Consider the following 16,970-nt stretch of genomic DNA (forward strand, 5'->3'; position numbering starts at 1 on the left):
AGCTTGGAGTCTACAGATTGAAACAGGCTCCCATCTGTGGGAACCATGGTGTCAATCAGCAGACGGGGTTCTGGGGGTCTGAGGCCACCCGTCTCCCAGTGCTCGGCCATGCCTCTCTCAGGTTCAGCTCCACTCCCCACATGCCCGGCAAGGAAGCCACCTCTGTGTGCATGAGAACACCCCCCACCCCATGTGCACGGCGAGGATGCTCCTGTGCATGGCGAGGATTCCCCTCCCCGTGTGCATAGTGAGGACCCCAGCTATGTGCCTGAGCCCCTGACCTCCCTGTGCTGTCAGCCTGGCCACCACTTTGCTCCACACCCGTGGCACGTCAGAGTCACCTGGGACACCAGTGTGGCTCTCAGCTGTGGGCACCAACTAGCCCGGTTTGCAGGGACCCAGGGGCTTCCCAGGAGAAGGGACTTTCAGGGACAAACTGGGAGAGTCCCCAGCAGTGATAAGCAGGTCACCCTTCTTGGCAGCAGGCACCAAGGCAGGCAGAGTGCACGGGACAGCGCCCCCCTGGAGGGAAGTGGTCCCCCAGTGCAGCCCTGGTGAGGCTCTAGGCTGTTGTCCAGCGTGGGGGAGGCTGAATCTCGGTTTTGTCCTGTGGGAGGAGGGGATTTTTAACCCTGACCTTTAATGTGGCCATGGGGCTGTGCTTGGACCACAGTGTAAGTGTCCTGGGCTGGCTGAGTGTGGGGTGGGGGCCACCTCTTCCCAGACGCCTTGTCTCAGGTTGCACGGTGATTCCAGTGACTGGACAGCAAGTGGTGGAAAGGTCAGTCTCGGGCTTGTCGCAGGTGGAAATACATCACCATCGCCAACTGAAACTTGCAAAGAGAATGGCTTTATTTCTCCTCTTCTGGGTCCCTCAGCCTGCCCCTCCCCCGCCTCTCACATGGACTTTGTGTTGGTGACAATCAGCCAGCGCCAGCCTGCTAGCGGCTGCTTCCTCTTTCACTAAACTTCATGAGCTCTGCCTGCGTCCCTGTCACATGCCCTGCTAGAGGGCTGTGTGTCCTGCATGTCTGCTGCCATACCCACCCCCGTGTCCCAACCTGGCACCCCTTTGTGGGACAGCCCTCCCTCCATTGGCCCTACAGCAGTGAGCTCCCACTCAAAGCTTTTACCCAGTAAACCCTGATGCATGGCCTCCAATGAAGTGATGGGTGGAAAGGTGGTCCCTAAAAGATGTCCACATTCTGACCCCCAGAATCTCGGAATGTGACTTTATTTACAAACCAGGTCTTTGTAGATGTAATTAGTCAAGCATCTGAGATGAGGACCATCCTGGTCCACCCTAAACCCAATGCCAGGTGTCCTCATAAGAGACAAAAGGGCAGACACACAGACACAGAGAAGCCACATGGAGTCGGAGGCAGGGACAGGAGGGACGTGGCTGCAGTCCACACCGCCTGGAGCCCCCAGACACTGGCAGAGGCAGGAAGGAGCCTCCCCTGAGCCTGTGAAGGGAGCTCAGCCCTGCCCCACCTGGACCTCAGAGCCCCCTTGCACCTTAGAGACCCACCTGGACCTCAGATGTCTCATTTCCAGAGCTGGGGGAGGATGATTTCTGTAGTTTTAAGGTCCCTGGCTTATGGGAATTTGTCTCCACCACCCAAGGAACTAGTACAAATGGCTTTCCTGTGTCCTTGAAAAGGATTTTGACACTGACAGCTACTACTTTACATTTCAAAAGATGCAAACAATTGCCAACCCACCGTGAACATTGCTATTTAAACAGACAGCTGCTGGGTGACCATTTTGAAGGTATTCAGGGAACTCTTATCGGTTTTATAGACCCCATCTCCACTCAATGGACCCACGAAGGAACTCCTTTGAAATACTGGAGAATTTCACATGGTTGCTGTCTCTCCTTGACCTTGCATTTCATTTCCACCATTTCCACAGATCCTAATGGTACATCACATGCACCTATGTTGGGATGTTTTTTTGGTTAGCACCCCCAACCAAGGCCCAATGACAAACACAGGTGTGTGTGTTGAAATGTAAAATGTAAGGATGTGTTTCACTTCCTGCACCCTCAGATTCTACCTGCTAAAACATTTCTTCTAAGTAGTCATGGTGATCAAAGTTGATCCAAGTAACAGAATTATCTTAAATACTTTGATACAAAATTATTAAACATAAACGTACCACACTCATTGGACATTACTTCCTGAACAAGGGGAATCATGGTCCAGAGATTCCCACGCCTTTCACACGAGGGAACATCCCCTATGACTGAATGTGCAGCGGCCCTGCAGTCAGCATGTTATTTTCATTTTTGTTAGTGGGCATTGACTCTTTCCCACCTTTTCCAGGGTCATAAAGGATGAGGACTCACTATCACTGGAGCAAATATGCTATGATTTGTCCAATGAAGTGGTTGTCAGTTCATGGAGGAATCCATAGCCCATGTGAAGAAAACAAGTAGAAGAGCTTCATCTGTGGGATTCACCAATGAATCTTAAAAATAGCAGGAAGAGATCTCACCATGTGGGAGAGCATCGATGATCGACATGTCCACCTGGCATCTCTTCCTTCTTTTGGGGGTGGAGAAGAGGAAGGTGAGAAGCTGGAAACATCAGTATTGCCACCACTCTACTGAATATGGTGCTTCACCTGCACGGGCCTCAAGTACCTGATTTCTGATTCAGCCCCTCTTGCCCCTAACAGGTGCCTCCTGGACAGGGACGTGGGATCCTGGGGTTTGGGAGTACCGGAGCTGAATATTAAGAAGGTGGGTGTCCCTTTGTTTGCGGAGAGATGTACCATAGCAAGGTTTCTCCTGGAAGAGGGCTCGCTTTTCTCCTGTTCACCCAGGATTCTTTAACTTTCTTATGCTTACATTCAATATGCAGAGGATCTAAACATTGATTGAAAAAAAAAATTCCATTTTTGTGGTCATGAGTTGGATGGGGTGAAAAATAAAAGACTTTTAAATATGAACCCAAATGGTGCTAGGATCCTTTTGAATGGTACAAAATCTGAACGGTGGTCGTTCTACAGCCCAGTGTGCACGGGGACTCCTGGATGGCGTTTGCTGCATTGAGCATCCCAGTTTGAAGACCTTGCTGTCCTACAGCTTCTGGGAGAGAGAGGGAGGAGATAATCCAGGACTCAAGGGGAAGGGGTAATGTGCAAAAAGAGTCCTCAATGAAATTGCTTTGATTGGCGTGTGGTGGTAAATGCATGGGAAACATGGAACAGCCTTGTGAGAGAGCATGACCTTTCTGCAGTTTCAGAAGGGGATCTGCATGAGCTCTGCCTGCGTCTCGAGAAGTAGGGCTTGTTTCCTGGTGATGTGGACGTCAGTGGGCTGATCTTTGTGAAACCGATAAGATTATGCAAAGCAGATATTTATTTTTCTGTGAAGAAAAGGGCAAAGATCCCATGATGGGTATTTATGTATATCTTGGGGTGTTAAGGACCATGTCCAATATCTACTTGCTGGATTTTGTATCATTTGCCAAGGGGAGGGGATTGAAAAACTGAGCCACTCTGTCCTGAAACATTTGTTGAATCTCTGCAGACAAAGCTAAAGATGTCATTTTGGCTTATGACCATGACATGCAAAGGATTATCAGTTAGATTTTTTATTTTTAGAGAAGAGGTTTGCAAAACAAGCAGTTGTAATTTTTCATTTCTTCCACTGATAAGACTTCTTAAGCATTGCATGATTTTGCTGTTTCTCATTTCTAACCTTTTGAACAGAAAACTATGTTATCAAGATTCAATAGAGCATCTCAATTTCCTTCTTCAGCCATATCCCTCTATACCTGTGTCACATGATTAGTTTGTATACCTGGGGCTCATACAATGTTATATGTCAATTATAGCTCAAAAACACTGGGGGCAAAAAGAAATGAAAAGATTTGTTCATGCAAAGACTTGGACATTGGACGGCAGGGCCAATGGATAATAGAGCAGAGCCTCAGGGGGCTGCTTGGACCCTGGAAACCACCCGAGACCAACCGAGAGGCAGAGTCAGCCCTGAGCATGATAAGGTGGCCAGGGAGCCAGATGTCAGCCAAGTAGGTTTCTATCAAACTATGATGGTGAGTGTCACATGTCAAGTTAGCAGGGCCACAGTATCCAGATATGCAGTTAAACACCAATCTGGCACTGTTGTGAAGGTATTTTAATTTTAGGTGGGATTAACATTTCAGCTGGTGGAATTTGAGTAAAGCAGGTGGCCCTCCATAGTGTGGGTGGGCCTCATCCAATCAGTCGAAGGCCTTGAGAGAAAACAGACTGGCCTCCCCCAAGGGAGAGGGATTCTGCTTCCAGATGGTCTTCAGACTCCAGCTGCAGGCTCAGCGCTTCTCTGGTCTCAGCCTGCTGATCTACCCTGCAAAAGTGGGACTTGGCAGCCTCCTCCATTGTGACTCAACTCCTTAAAACACATCCCTCTGTCTCTCTCTCCTTATCAATCTATCCCCTGTCTATATAATGATCTATCTAATCCTAGATAGATAAACATCTATTCATCTATCTTATGCAGATATACATGTATCCATCCACCTACAACTTTATCTTTATCTACCTACCATCTATCTATCTATCACCTACCTACCTTCTTATACTATCATCATCTATCACCTACCTACCTACCTACTTACCTATACTATCTATCTATCTGTCTATCTATCTGTCTGTCTGTCTGTCTGTCTATCTATCTATCTATATCTATCATCTATTTATCTATCATCATCATCATCTATCTATTTATCTCTATCCATCTATCTATTATCTATCTATCTATCTATCTATCTGTCTGTCTGTCTATCTATCTATCTATATCTATCATCTATTTATCTATCATCATCATCATCTATCTATTTATCTCTATCCATCTATCTATTATCTATCTATCTATCTATCTATCTATCTATCTATCTATCTATCTATCTATCTATCTATCTATTTATTATCAATCTATCTATTATCTATCTGTCACCCACCTATCTACCCACCTACCTATACTATCTATCTACCAACCATCTGTATCTCCTTTTGGCCCTTGTGCTAGTCAGAATTCTTCAGAGAAACAGAACCAATGGGAGCTGCATATACCTAAGGAGATTTACTGTAAGCACTTGGCTCACGTACTTATGGAGGCTGAGAAGTCCCGCCACCTGCCGTCTGCAAGCCAGAGACTCAAGAAAGCCAGTGTCATAAGTTCCTGAGGGTGGAAGACGTTTGTCTCAACTGAGACTCAGGGAGGCAGCGAGAGCTACCTTCTCCATGACCCCACGTCATTCAGTCAAGCCTTCAAGGGATCCGAGCATGGATGCCCTTCGCGTGCACACACACCGGGGAGGGCCACCTACTTTCCTGAGTCCACTCTTCCAGAAACAGTCTCACAGGCACACCCAGAATCACAATGCACTAAATTCCTGGGCCCCAGTGGCCCAGCCACATTGACACACACACGCACTTCCACAGTCTGTTCCTCCGGAGACGCTGACGAATGCACAGACCTGCAGAGAAGCCACCCTGGGTGGTGCTGCTTATTCTTTCCGATGCAGAGAGAGCGCAGCTTGACCTCTGGCTTGCATTCCCAAGACACATCCCATCTCACATCAGAACCAACTGACTGTCCTGCCACCAGGCCCCCAGAACCTAGGTGACATGCCTTTCCAGAACAAACACACAGCGTGAATGGGGCAGCAGATCGTAACTGGGGTTGGAGGACAGCAAGATGCAATTTTGCTGGAAATGATGGAGATTTGGGGGTGCCAGGAGCTGGAAAATGCCCAGGAGAAGGACAGCTTGGTCCTGGGCAAGGTTTAAGGGAGTGAGTCCCTTGGTGTTCAAGTCAGAAGCCATGCGGGCCCAGACATCCCTGTCCCAGCACCAAAAAGCTGCAGAAGGCCCCTGCTCTTGTGCAGCCCACCACCCGCCTCTGAGCAGAGCCAGAAGGACTCAAAAGTGGAGAAAGGGAGGCAGGATCCTAGATGGGGGCTCTGGGCATGTCCTAGAGGCCACGCCAGAGCTCACCTGATAGGACTCAGCCTTCTGAGTCCTGGAGAAATTAAACCCCCATTCCTTTTGGACCAGATCCGGGACCCCACCAAGCTTTGATACTGGAAAATCTTTGGGCTAATAGTTGATGGTTCCTAATTTACCATGTGCTGTCACAGAGGCTCAGAGCTGATGTAACCCAGCAGGCCTGGAGCAGAGACATGCCCGTAATGGAGGCTCGGAGCAGGTGGCAGTGCCCCATCTAGAGCCAGGCGGACGCTGGAAACAGCCCGATTGAGTTCCCTCCCATGGCTGATGCTCACGGTGCACCACCATCTCACTTCCCAGGCTGATGCCTCATATCTGTGTAGCCTCATGGCTTACCAGCTCCCGTTCATCACAGCATCTCTGCGATGAATGGAGAGAAAGTGGTGGTGCTCATCTTTGATGGAAGTGGAACCTGAGGTTAGGTCATGAGGCCACTGTGTGACCAGAGTCAGATACACAGCTGGCGAAGTTTAAGGTCTGCAAGGGAGAAGCATAGCCTTGCCAGGCCGTACCACGCACCCACCTCCTACCGTGAGGCCGGACCGTGCCTGGCCCAGGTCGTGATCCTAGATGGTGGCCCCGGGGTTCCTGGCCACCCACTCCTACAAAGGGGTTATGCCGGGTTTACTGTCCACATGACCCCTGAACAAACACCCTGTGGGTTTGGGGGAAGAGCCCAGGGCTGATGGTTATCAGGTTGTGATGCATTCCATTCCACACAACATATGCTGATTTTTCTGGCCAAGATGATTGGGTCAGTATGATTCTCTGAGACCACAAGAAGCCCCCGTGTCCCTCAGGGCTGTGGACGGTCAACTGATGAGATGCTCAAGCTGGGTGAGTGCTGGCTAAGGGCAACTGGGGCCCCCAGGGGCACTCAGCAATGTCTGGAGCTGTCGCTGGTTGTCACACTTTGGGGTGGGGTGGGGAGATCCGAGGTCATAACCCCCTTGATTGATACAACAGATTGATTTTCCATGATAACACCATTGCATGTTTCCAGAAACCTGATGGAGCCCTAGCACCCTGCATGTCAGGGATGCTGAGCTGATGAGATGCAGTCCTGGTCACTGCTGAACCAGGTGGGTTTCTTAAGCTGCAGTCACATAGCACCCCTGAGTGGGGTCCCTGGACATGCCTGGGCCATTCAAAGGGACCACTGCACAAGGGGGGAAACTGAGGCACAGAGTGACAAAGGGACTCTCCCAAGGTCAGCTGAGTCTATCAGAGCCTGTTTGCTCCACCTGCCTTCCTCATGGCCCCTCACCCGGGGTCCATCACTGCAGATAAACCAAGAGAAACAGTAACAGGCACGTGGAGGCTGCTTGAAGTCACAGGGTTTGTAGGCCTTCTGTCCAGGGAACAATGTCGTACATGTGTGTCCTGAGGTGTCCTCACAAAGGACCACACACCAGGGTTCTTAAAGCAACAGGAATGTGTCCTCTACCAGCCCTGAAGACCAGAAGTCTGAGGTCCAGGAGGGATAGGGCTGAGCTCCCTCCACAGGCTCCAGGGGAGGCTCCTTCCTGCCTCTTCCAGCTTCTGGGGGCTCCAGGCAGCCCTGGGTGTGTGGCTGCATCCCTCCCGTCTCTGCCTCCATCTCCACGTGGCTTCTCCTCTCTGTCTATGTCTCTTCTCTTCTGTCTCTTATAAGAACTCCTGTCGTGGGATTTAGGCCACCCTCACCCAGGACGACCTCATCTCAGATCCTGCACTTCATCCCACCTGCACACAAACACCCTGTTTCCTAAGAAGGTCCCATTCGCAGGTTCTTCGGGGCCAGGATGTGGAAGTAATTTTGGGGGGGACAATATTTAAACCCTCTACCCCAGCGTGATCACTTGTAACCCCTTTCCCAGGGCTGTCCCCATTTAGCTCCAAAAGTCCTGCCTTGTGTGAGTCTGCTTCCTGGGTCCATCACGGTGGCTGGTCAACCCTAAACCCAATGCCTGGAGAGTGAGCACCTTTCTGTTTGACTCACTGGCCACTGGCCACCACTTTCCATGGACTCCTGCTTCGTCCAAAGCAGTGACCAGGAAGTGGGTCCGCAGCAGACACAGAACCAGCCAGCACCTTCTCAAGCCTCCAGCCCCCAGAACTGTGAGAATCAATGGGTGTTGTGTAAGCCACCCTGTGCCCTGCAGGAAGCCCCTGCACACAGCCTTGAGCCAGGCTTCCACGCCCAGGGTTTGAGGACACAGGATAAGGCTCTAGAGAAGTTGTCTGATGTTCTCAGAGAAAAGGAAACCACTTTCAAGGCAAAGGGGACGTGGACCCTTGGGTGCCAAGCTTGCACATGGACCAAATCCTCTACAGTAGGGTCATTCAACTGGGTGCACACGGCCCATTAACATTCTCAGGGGAGGAGCGTGCTCAGCCAGTCACTGTGATGTGAATGAGAGCCCTGAGGGGTGGGGAATGAGGCATGTGTCCCTGATAATACCTATGGTCCCTAATATTCTCTGTCATGCATGCATTTTTAATCCACGGTGGTGTAGACAAAGCCTGCTGCTATTGCAGAACAGCCAGCATGTGACCGAGGGTGAGGAATCTCTTCCTGGTGCTGGCTTGAACGAGGAATCAAAGCTGGAGCCAGAAGACACTGCCACAGGGCGCACACATAGGCTGCACTCGGCCCCAGGTGCAGAACCCTGCTTGCCCGTGATTTACCCATGGACAATGGCAATGCTTATTTAGAAGGGATTTGTGTTTGGTGCAGGAAGTCGGCCAGCTGTAGCCCTGGGTGGGCATCCTGTGGTGCGACTTTCAGGAATGCCCCTTTGCCGGCTTCCTGCGAGCGTGACTCAGCATGTGTCAGACCCAGCACGGCTGGCTCATGACAAGTCCTGCAAAGACGGTTTGTAGCCCAGGATGAGGAAGTAAGTGCCCGGCCATCGGTTACGTTTTCCTGTCTCTCTTTTAAAAAACTGAGATACACACAATTCACCATTTTAAAATAAATGGTACAGGGATGTTTGGTGGCTTCACTGTGTTGTGCAAGTGCCACTTCTATGCAGTCCTAGCACATTGCCATCTCCCCCTACATGGACGGGGATTTAGCTTTAAATAGTCATCAGACAGATGACTCAGAATATGCATGCACGGAGCAAGGCTAATAATAATAGCAGGCAGTGTAGACCACAGCTGGCTGGGTGATGTTGGGAATGTCACTTGGCTTCAGTTTCCCTATGTGAATGGTGATGTTGACAGCTTTCTCTGGGGGCATTGTGAGGGTTCTGTGAGTCCACCTGAGTTCAGAACCTAGAACTGGGGATCCCATCTGATTTGAGGTGAACCTCCAAAGAGAATGGCATTTATCCTGAACAGAACAGGTCCATGTTATTTCAAAGCTTAAAATGACCCCATGAGGTACATATTATTTTTGTGGATTTTTCTCTATGGCACATTAATTTTTTTTCTGTTCTACTAATCTCTGTTCTTCATCATTTCCTTCCCTGTCTTTTCTTTTGGCTGGATTTAAAAAAATAAACTCTTTTTCTGCCTTGAGATGGGCTCTTGGGCCATAGAATTGCAGTCTGTCTTCTTTTCCACTGAATGTTTTTAAGGCTATGAATTTCCCTGTTTTGGCTGCTTTGGTTTCACCCCACATGCCTTCACTTGTATCTTCACTATCATTGGTATAAGTTTCCTGTGACTGTTGTAACAAAGTATCACAGATTAATTCTGTGTGGAGCCTCTGCTGATCTCTACTTGCCTGGAGGTCCATGCTGGGAAGGGAATGCCCCAGACTTGGCCAGATGCTTTCCAGGCTCTGTTTGGCAGCAGGAATTTGCTTCAGCTCCATGTGGAGCCATGTAGGACTTGCCTGAGGCATGGGGAAAATGACACCCTACATACCTGCTCTTATGTATTTCAACAATTAATTTCCCCAAAAATATTAAAGTAGAGAGGTTTTAAAATATTATTGATGCATTTACCCCCACAAAATCCAGAAAAACTGTTACTGTAAATTTTAGTTTGGGTATCAATAAACTGTTTAAACTTAACACAATACTGTGAGCTTCAATATACCTACTGTTTAATGTTCTAATCTTCTCCCAACTCTTAACTGTTCTACCAAAAATATACCATGAAAATAACTCATAGGATGATGTCTAGTGGGGAGGAGTACATTTTTTTCCTTTTTGCTTCCGTGTCTAATAGGGCTCTGGGTAGCCCTGTTCTTTACCTAAAATGTTAATGTTTGGTTCATCATGAGATTTTAGCAGTAATCTGCATACATTAAAATGCTGCAGGAAAATCCTATTTATTGCCTTGTTTATTCTGGACTTTCATATGAGTGAAATCATCATATGCCATGTGACTTTTTGGGTCTGGCCTCTGTCGCTCAGCATCATGTTTTCAAGGTTCATCCACATTGTAGAGTGTTATCAACACTTCCTTCCTTTTTATGCTAAAAAATATTGTAAGTTGCTGTTTGCCAGGGGCTTCAGGAGGGGTACTGGGGATGATGGTTAATAGGTACGGGGTCTCCTTTGGGTGGTGAATGTGTCTTGGAACTAGATAGAGGGGCTTGCACAACTCTGTGAATGTGATAAATGCCATTGGATTGTACTATAGCAAATTTTATGTTATGTGGGTCTCTCTTTCAGACATTAAAAAAGATAAGACATCAGTATTTATTTTGATGACTGAGATTTTGGCATTTGAATCCCTTACTCATCATATCCTTATCACTGCCCTACTTAATTCCATCATCTGCACCAGGCTGACAATGTAGAGTTGGGTCTTGCAGTGTTGATTTGAGGGTCCCACGACAGCCCTGGAGAGTACCCCGAGTTCCCAGTGCATGTAGCAGGCTTGCCGTATATGTTAGCTGTCTTCCCCTGTCCCTTCTGCAGAGCAGGGACATGGGTGGACCCTGTGCAGGTGCTCAAGGACGTGGTAGGCCGAGGGGACAGCTCTACTCTCCAGGGGCCCTATAGGGGCATCTGTGATCTAGTGAGAGACTTGGGATGAGCCACAGCGTGGGGCATCTGAGTGGGGAACCCCAGGCACTGACCTGTCCAACATACCTTCTCTCCTGTGCTGATTAGGATGAAGAGGGCAGGGTTTTGCAAAGAATTTGTGGGGATCTTGTGGGCTGAATTTTGTCCCCCAAAAAGATATGTTGAAGACCTAAAGCACGGTACCTGTGAGGGTGGCTGTAGTTTGGAAATAAGATCTTTGAAGATGTGATTCAGATATAAGTCAGGATGAGTCCATTCGGGTGGCCCTAATCCAATGTGAGAAGTGTCCTTATAAGAGGAGGAGAAGATGCACAGAGACACAGAAACACACCGACAGGAGATCCAAGTGATGACAGAGGCAGAGGTAAGAGGGACATGGCCACAGGCCAAGGGATGCCTGGAGCCCCCAGGAACCAGGAGAGGCAGGAAGGAGTGTCCCCAGAGCCTGCAGAAGGAGTGCAGCCCTGCCTGCCTGGACCCCAGAGCCCTGCCTGTATCTCAGATGTCTGGCCTCAAAACTGAGAGAGGATGAATTCTGGTGTTTTTAAGCTCCCCGCTTTGTGGTAATTTGTTACCTAAGAAACACATTCGGAGGGATTAACTGAAACCAGCCTCTTCCCTGTTTTATCCATCCATCCATCCACCCAACCATCATCTATTCATCCACCCACCCACCCATCCATCCGCCCAGTTACTGAGCCTATGGTGACTTCCTGCGGTCTCTCATCTGCAGGGTCCCAGTCCACGCAGGCACCTTCCCATGCATCCGCTGTGGCCATGCCTGATGGGTGACCTCCCATCTTATTCCACATGCCTGCCTGCTGGCCTGTCCCCATCCTGACTGTAGGGGCGGCCTTGTCCTGTCCCACCCCCAGCACATGCACATGGGAAATGAACACACGGACCCCCAGGGCTCCGACCTCAGGGTGCTCAGAGGGCATGACATCCTGGCAGATGGGTCATGTCCTGGCAGCGAGTGACCCAGCCAGCCAGGAGCCACATCCCTGCTGCACAAGACATTATAAAAGAGTCTTCCCAGTGTTCCCATTTTGTTAGGAAAAATGCCCTTTATTGGAACAAGCGCTTAGTTCTGGGCAGAGAATCGGGTGCTGTGGGATAGCACAGACACCACAGGGCCCTTAGTGCAGGACAGTGGGGCGTCAGTCCCGGCCCATTTCTCAGGATGTGGCCTCCGTCTGCTGACCCTCACATAAGCTTATTCACACCCTATCACTGTGTCTTTCATTTTAATCGTTTTATGATGGCGGCGAGAATGTACAGCAAAAGGTTGGGAAACAGGAGGAGGCGGCCCCGAGCGTCCGGGCCCAGCCCAGATCTCCTCCTCCTGAGACCTGGGCAAGGGGACATGGCCCTGCTTCTCCACCCAGCTGGGTGCCACACTGTGTGTGGTTCATCCTAATGTGTTCCTCCAGTGCCTCTGAACTGGGGGCGATTCTGCCCCACCCAGGGAACGTGGCACAGTCTGGGCACATTTGGGGTCATGGCCTGGAGGGGCTGCTCCCGGCTTCTGGGGGTGCAGACCAGGGAGGCCGCTCAGCACCCCACAGTGAAAAGGACACCCACCCCAGGGTCACCCGGACCCCGTGTCAGGAGTGCCGAGACGCTGAGATGCCCTGAGCCGACGTGAGAGGCTCTGTCCATCATCCAGCTATTATCTATCCGTCCATCTGGACGTATCGATCATCCACCCTATATCACTTATCTGTTGATCTATTCTGTGTTTATCAAGTATCATTATCGTCTATCCTTTGTCTATGCATCTACCTATGATCTACCTGTCATTTACCCATCACCTAGCAGTGTGGCTCACGACCAGGGCTGACTTTGCCCCTCCCCCTGGGGGACACTGGTCAATGTCTGTGGACACCTTTGGTTGTCCCCCTGTTGGGGGAGGGGTGCTGCTGGCATGCGGTGGGTGTGACCAGGGTTTCACCCTACTTTATGGCGTGTGACACAGGGACCCGGACCGAACGTCACCAGTGCCACATTGCGGGCCAAGCAGTGGTCCCGTGTATCTGACCCTGGATTCTGCCCCGAGAGCCCCTCACCCCCACACTTCCTGCATCCCCACCCCATCAGGGGTCTCCTGCTTATGCCACCCCACTACAGAAGCATGCAGGCCCCCCTCCAGGGCTGCTCGATGCCTGGGGTGCCCACTCTCAGCCTACCACCCACACAGGGGTCTGTCTGGGGGTCTGGCCAGCGCCACGCACAGCACCATAGTCAACACAGCCCGGCCCACCTGGGGCCATGCCACCTGCCTCCAGCCATCGAGAGGCACCGCGGACCCTGCCCCTCGTGCAGCCCTGCCGTCGGTCAGCAAGCCCCAGACCCCAGTTCTGTGCTGCTTCCTGCCTGGGGCTCCGGCCGGGCTCACTCTGGGGGACCCCACCTGCAGGTGCTCTTGGGTTCACTCATGCACCTGCTGCCCCAGGGATGCAGGACGAGGCCCCAAGCCCACAAAAGGCCGGCCAGCACCGATGCTCACGGACAAGGAGGAGGGCTGGCTGGGGGAAGTGGCACCGGATGTGGGAGGCTGGGCTCACCTGCCAGGCCCAGGGGCAGCGTCTCCAGGTGGGTGAGCGCTGGTGTTTACCCACTGTCCCCAGGAGCCTTGTCGCTAACCCATGGCTTACCCCCCACCCCCTGCTTTCACCTAAGATGGAAACACAGCCCTTAGGTGTGCTTGGGGAGGGGTTCCGGGTCAGAGTCCAGCTGCCCAGCCTCCTCCCTCTGCTCACGTGGTGAAGCCGGGATGTTTCAGAAACGAGAACAGCAGCTTAGCCCCCAAGCAGCCTGGAGGGCCAGGCGTGGGTCCCATTTATCAGCCAGGATACCGGGGCCAACGTCCCACGGGCACAGCCCCCTCCTTCCACACACGCCGGGGTGGGGAATGCCCCGATGAAAACACCATTCTTCCAGCATGGAAACATCTCCAAAGAAAAATATCTCCTTCCTTGGGCGGCTAGCCCACCTCTAGTGGGTGATGCACACATGCTCAGCGTGGCGACCGGCTCGAAGCTGTGCCCGGCCTGGGGGCCTCTGCGTCCCTGCATCAGGCTCGTGCCTCCGACCACACACGGACCACGGGCAGCAAGGACAGAGGAGCCTCCGCTCGGGGTGGGAGCACAACCACGCGGTGAAGTTCCTCTCCACCGAGGGCGACCGAGCACACCAGGTGGCCTCCTTTGCATGGCCGGCTGGGAATTCCCAAAGCGGCCCCCAGACAGCATGGGGCTCACCTTCTCTGAGACTGTTTTGGGTGGGTTTGCAAATGCGCCAAGCCCTGGGTGTCTCTGCAGACTCTTGCCCACGCACGCGGCTGCAGTCTCTCAGGGCACCCAGCGGCCCCCTGCTCAGCTTGGGCCCCATGGTGGCTTTGAGCACACAGGCTCCCGTCCGCCCACCCAGTGCAGGCTACACTGTGCACAGCTGTTTTCCGGAATGAGTTTTTGCACCAGGGTGTCTTCATTGGCTGGGATATTGGAGCGTTTTCCTGCTCAGTGGCTGTAAACTCACTGGAGGTTTTTCTCTGTCTGCAACCACCCCCGCCAACCTTTGCAACCTTTGCAACCTTTGCACTGCTCGGACCCCTGCCCCACTCCTGACAGTGCACCTGAGTAAAGAGCAGAGGACTCACCCAGAGCAGGCTGCACCGATGGGGTCACAAGGCCAACTGCACGGCGCCTCCCAGAGGGTCTCAGGAAGTCGGCGTATTTTGCAGAAGCCCTGGCATGTGCCGGGCCTCCGCGTCTGCCCGTGTCAGCAAATGGCAGTTGTCACCCCGGCCCTTCCGTGTCTCTGGAGTGTGGTCGAGTGGGGCATGGCAGGAGATGGCTGTGCTGTTGCCAGATGCAAATTCTTGAAGGTCCACCTCCAAGCTGCCCGTAGCCACGGTTGGGACTCTGCAAAGGTAAGAGGAAACCCGTTATGAAATTTCCTGTGTAACTGTCTGTTGGCTGTTGTGCAGGGCCAGACCCGTGGGGTCCCCGCCTTCCACTAGGCTCACGCGGTCCTGTCTGGGGCGGGGTGCCAGATGGAGAGCCTCAGACCACGGGGTGACTTCCCGAAGACTCTGGGGACAGCTTGCAGCCCCCAAAAGTGTCCTGTACGGGGCAAACCCTAAGAGCTGGGCAAGGAGGAAGGACCATCTTCCCAGTGGGACAGCGGGAGGTGAGCTGAAGCGGGAGGTCCCAGACAGAACCAATTCCTGTTTTTTTTTTAATTAAAAAAAATGCTAATGTAACATCTTTTCCGTTTACATTCTAAAGCCGTGTGCACAGCGGCATCTTTTGGGACAAGGACAGACGCGAGCAGCCCGCTGGGCGGGGGTGACTCATGTCCCCCCCAGGGGCTCCTGGTTCACTTGCTCAGTGCCCCTGAGGACCTGTCAGGGATGCTTGACAGTCGAGAGCCCAGGCTGAAGGCTCCAGGCTGACGCAGGCCCTTTGGCCCTTTGGGGTCAGCGTCCCAGACCTTCTACAGTGACCAGGGCCGCGTCCTCTGTGTGGCGCCAACGCCTCCACCACTAGCTGCGTTTAAGACCCACCATCCTACACGTCATCAGGGCAGGTATGGGACGAAAGAAAATCACCCACAGTGAGCAGATTGCCTAAGCCCACGCCATAGACGGACAGACGGACATGCCTGTATGGGAAGGCACCTCCCTCCTCTCTGTCCCACGTTGCTGCATGTCCACACCCATGGGACTCACATCCTGACAGGTAGACAGTGATCTTATCGAGGACAGTATTGGTTTTCGAGGACTGATGTAACAAAAGCCACAAACACAGTGGTGTAAACAACAGGAATGTGTCTTCTTAAGCTCTGACATCTGAGGTCCAGGTGGGGCAGGGCCTGCTCCCTCCACAGGCTCCAGGGGAGGCTCCTTCCTGCCTCTTCCTGCTCAGGGGGCTGCAGGCAGCCCTGGGCATGTGGCTGGGTCCCTCCCGTCTCTGCCTCCATCTCCATGTGGCTTCTCCTCTGTGTCTGTGTCTCTCCTCTTCCGTCTCTCATGAGGACACCTGTCCCTGGATTTAGGGCCACCCTCATCCAGGACGACCTCCTCTCAGACCCTGCACTTAATCCCATCTGCAAATGGGGCCTGTTTCCAAACAACGTCCTGTTTCCAGGACCCTGGCGCTCAGAACCCCAATATAAAAGTCTGGCAGGAGGTGGGCACACAATTTTTCCCATCCCACATGATGTTCACATGCTCCACCTGGTCAGGTTACACACAGTTTGCATTTTCAAGAGGATCCCCTCTAAGTCAGGGCTGAGCAATCTGAGATAATTTTGTGGGGAAGAGGGAGGCAGGCCAACCCCTAACAGAGCCAGCTTGAAGGCAGGTTTCAGGATGTCTAGACAGACCATGGGGAAGTGTTACCTGGTGACTGAGGCTTCCTCGGGGGTACTTCCCCTTGTTGAGAATTAATCTTTTCAATCACTGGGATCCCAGGCAAAAAGGACAGGACCCACAGTCCTGATGGGTCTCCGGGACAAGCAGGAACAGTGAGGTGCCTTCAGAAAGGCAAGATCATCTTGGATGTGTATTGTATCCCAGATCCTAAATGGAGGCAGAGGGACCCCCTTCTCCTGGGCAACTGGGGGGAGTCTTCATATCCAGACATAGGACTGAGAGCTGTAGAAGCATGTCCCAAACACTGATTCCTTAACAAGGCTTTTGACAGCAAGAGATTAAAAAACAAAAACAAACAAACACAGACATTGGTTTAACTCTGTAGATTTTTTTCTTATCAGGAAATGCATGAATGAGCCTTCCAGGGTGTGGCTGACAGCTCCATGATGCCACCAAGGACCTTGTCTCTTTTTATCTTTCTCCACCACCTACTGTTTTTGTTTGTTGGTTGGTTTTGTTTTGTTTTGCCTCATGGCCCAAAGAGGCTGCCACAGTACCAGACATCACATACATGTCTGGAGCAGGGAAAGGAAAAGAGG

General features: G+C 51.8%; 1 protein-coding gene across 1 annotated transcript in view; it reads right to left on the reverse strand.

Annotated features, from left to right (window-relative positions):
• The window catches only part of LOC130678832 (P2Y purinoceptor 8-like), a 39,677-nt gene extending 24,492 nt beyond the window's left edge, over positions 1-15,185 (reverse strand). The window contains exon 1 of the mRNA XM_057496063.1: positions 14,653-15,185. The gene's annotated coding sequence lies outside the window, so the exon portion shown is untranslated. The remainder of the gene's footprint in view (positions 1-14,652) is intronic.
• Between the last annotated feature and the right edge of the window lie 1,785 nt (positions 15,186-16,970).

This window comes from Manis pentadactyla, chromosome X, assembly GCF_030020395.1.
Source record: "Manis pentadactyla isolate mManPen7 chromosome X, mManPen7.hap1, whole genome shotgun sequence".
Classification (NCBI taxonomy): Eukaryota; Metazoa; Chordata; class Mammalia; order Pholidota; family Manidae; genus Manis; species Manis pentadactyla.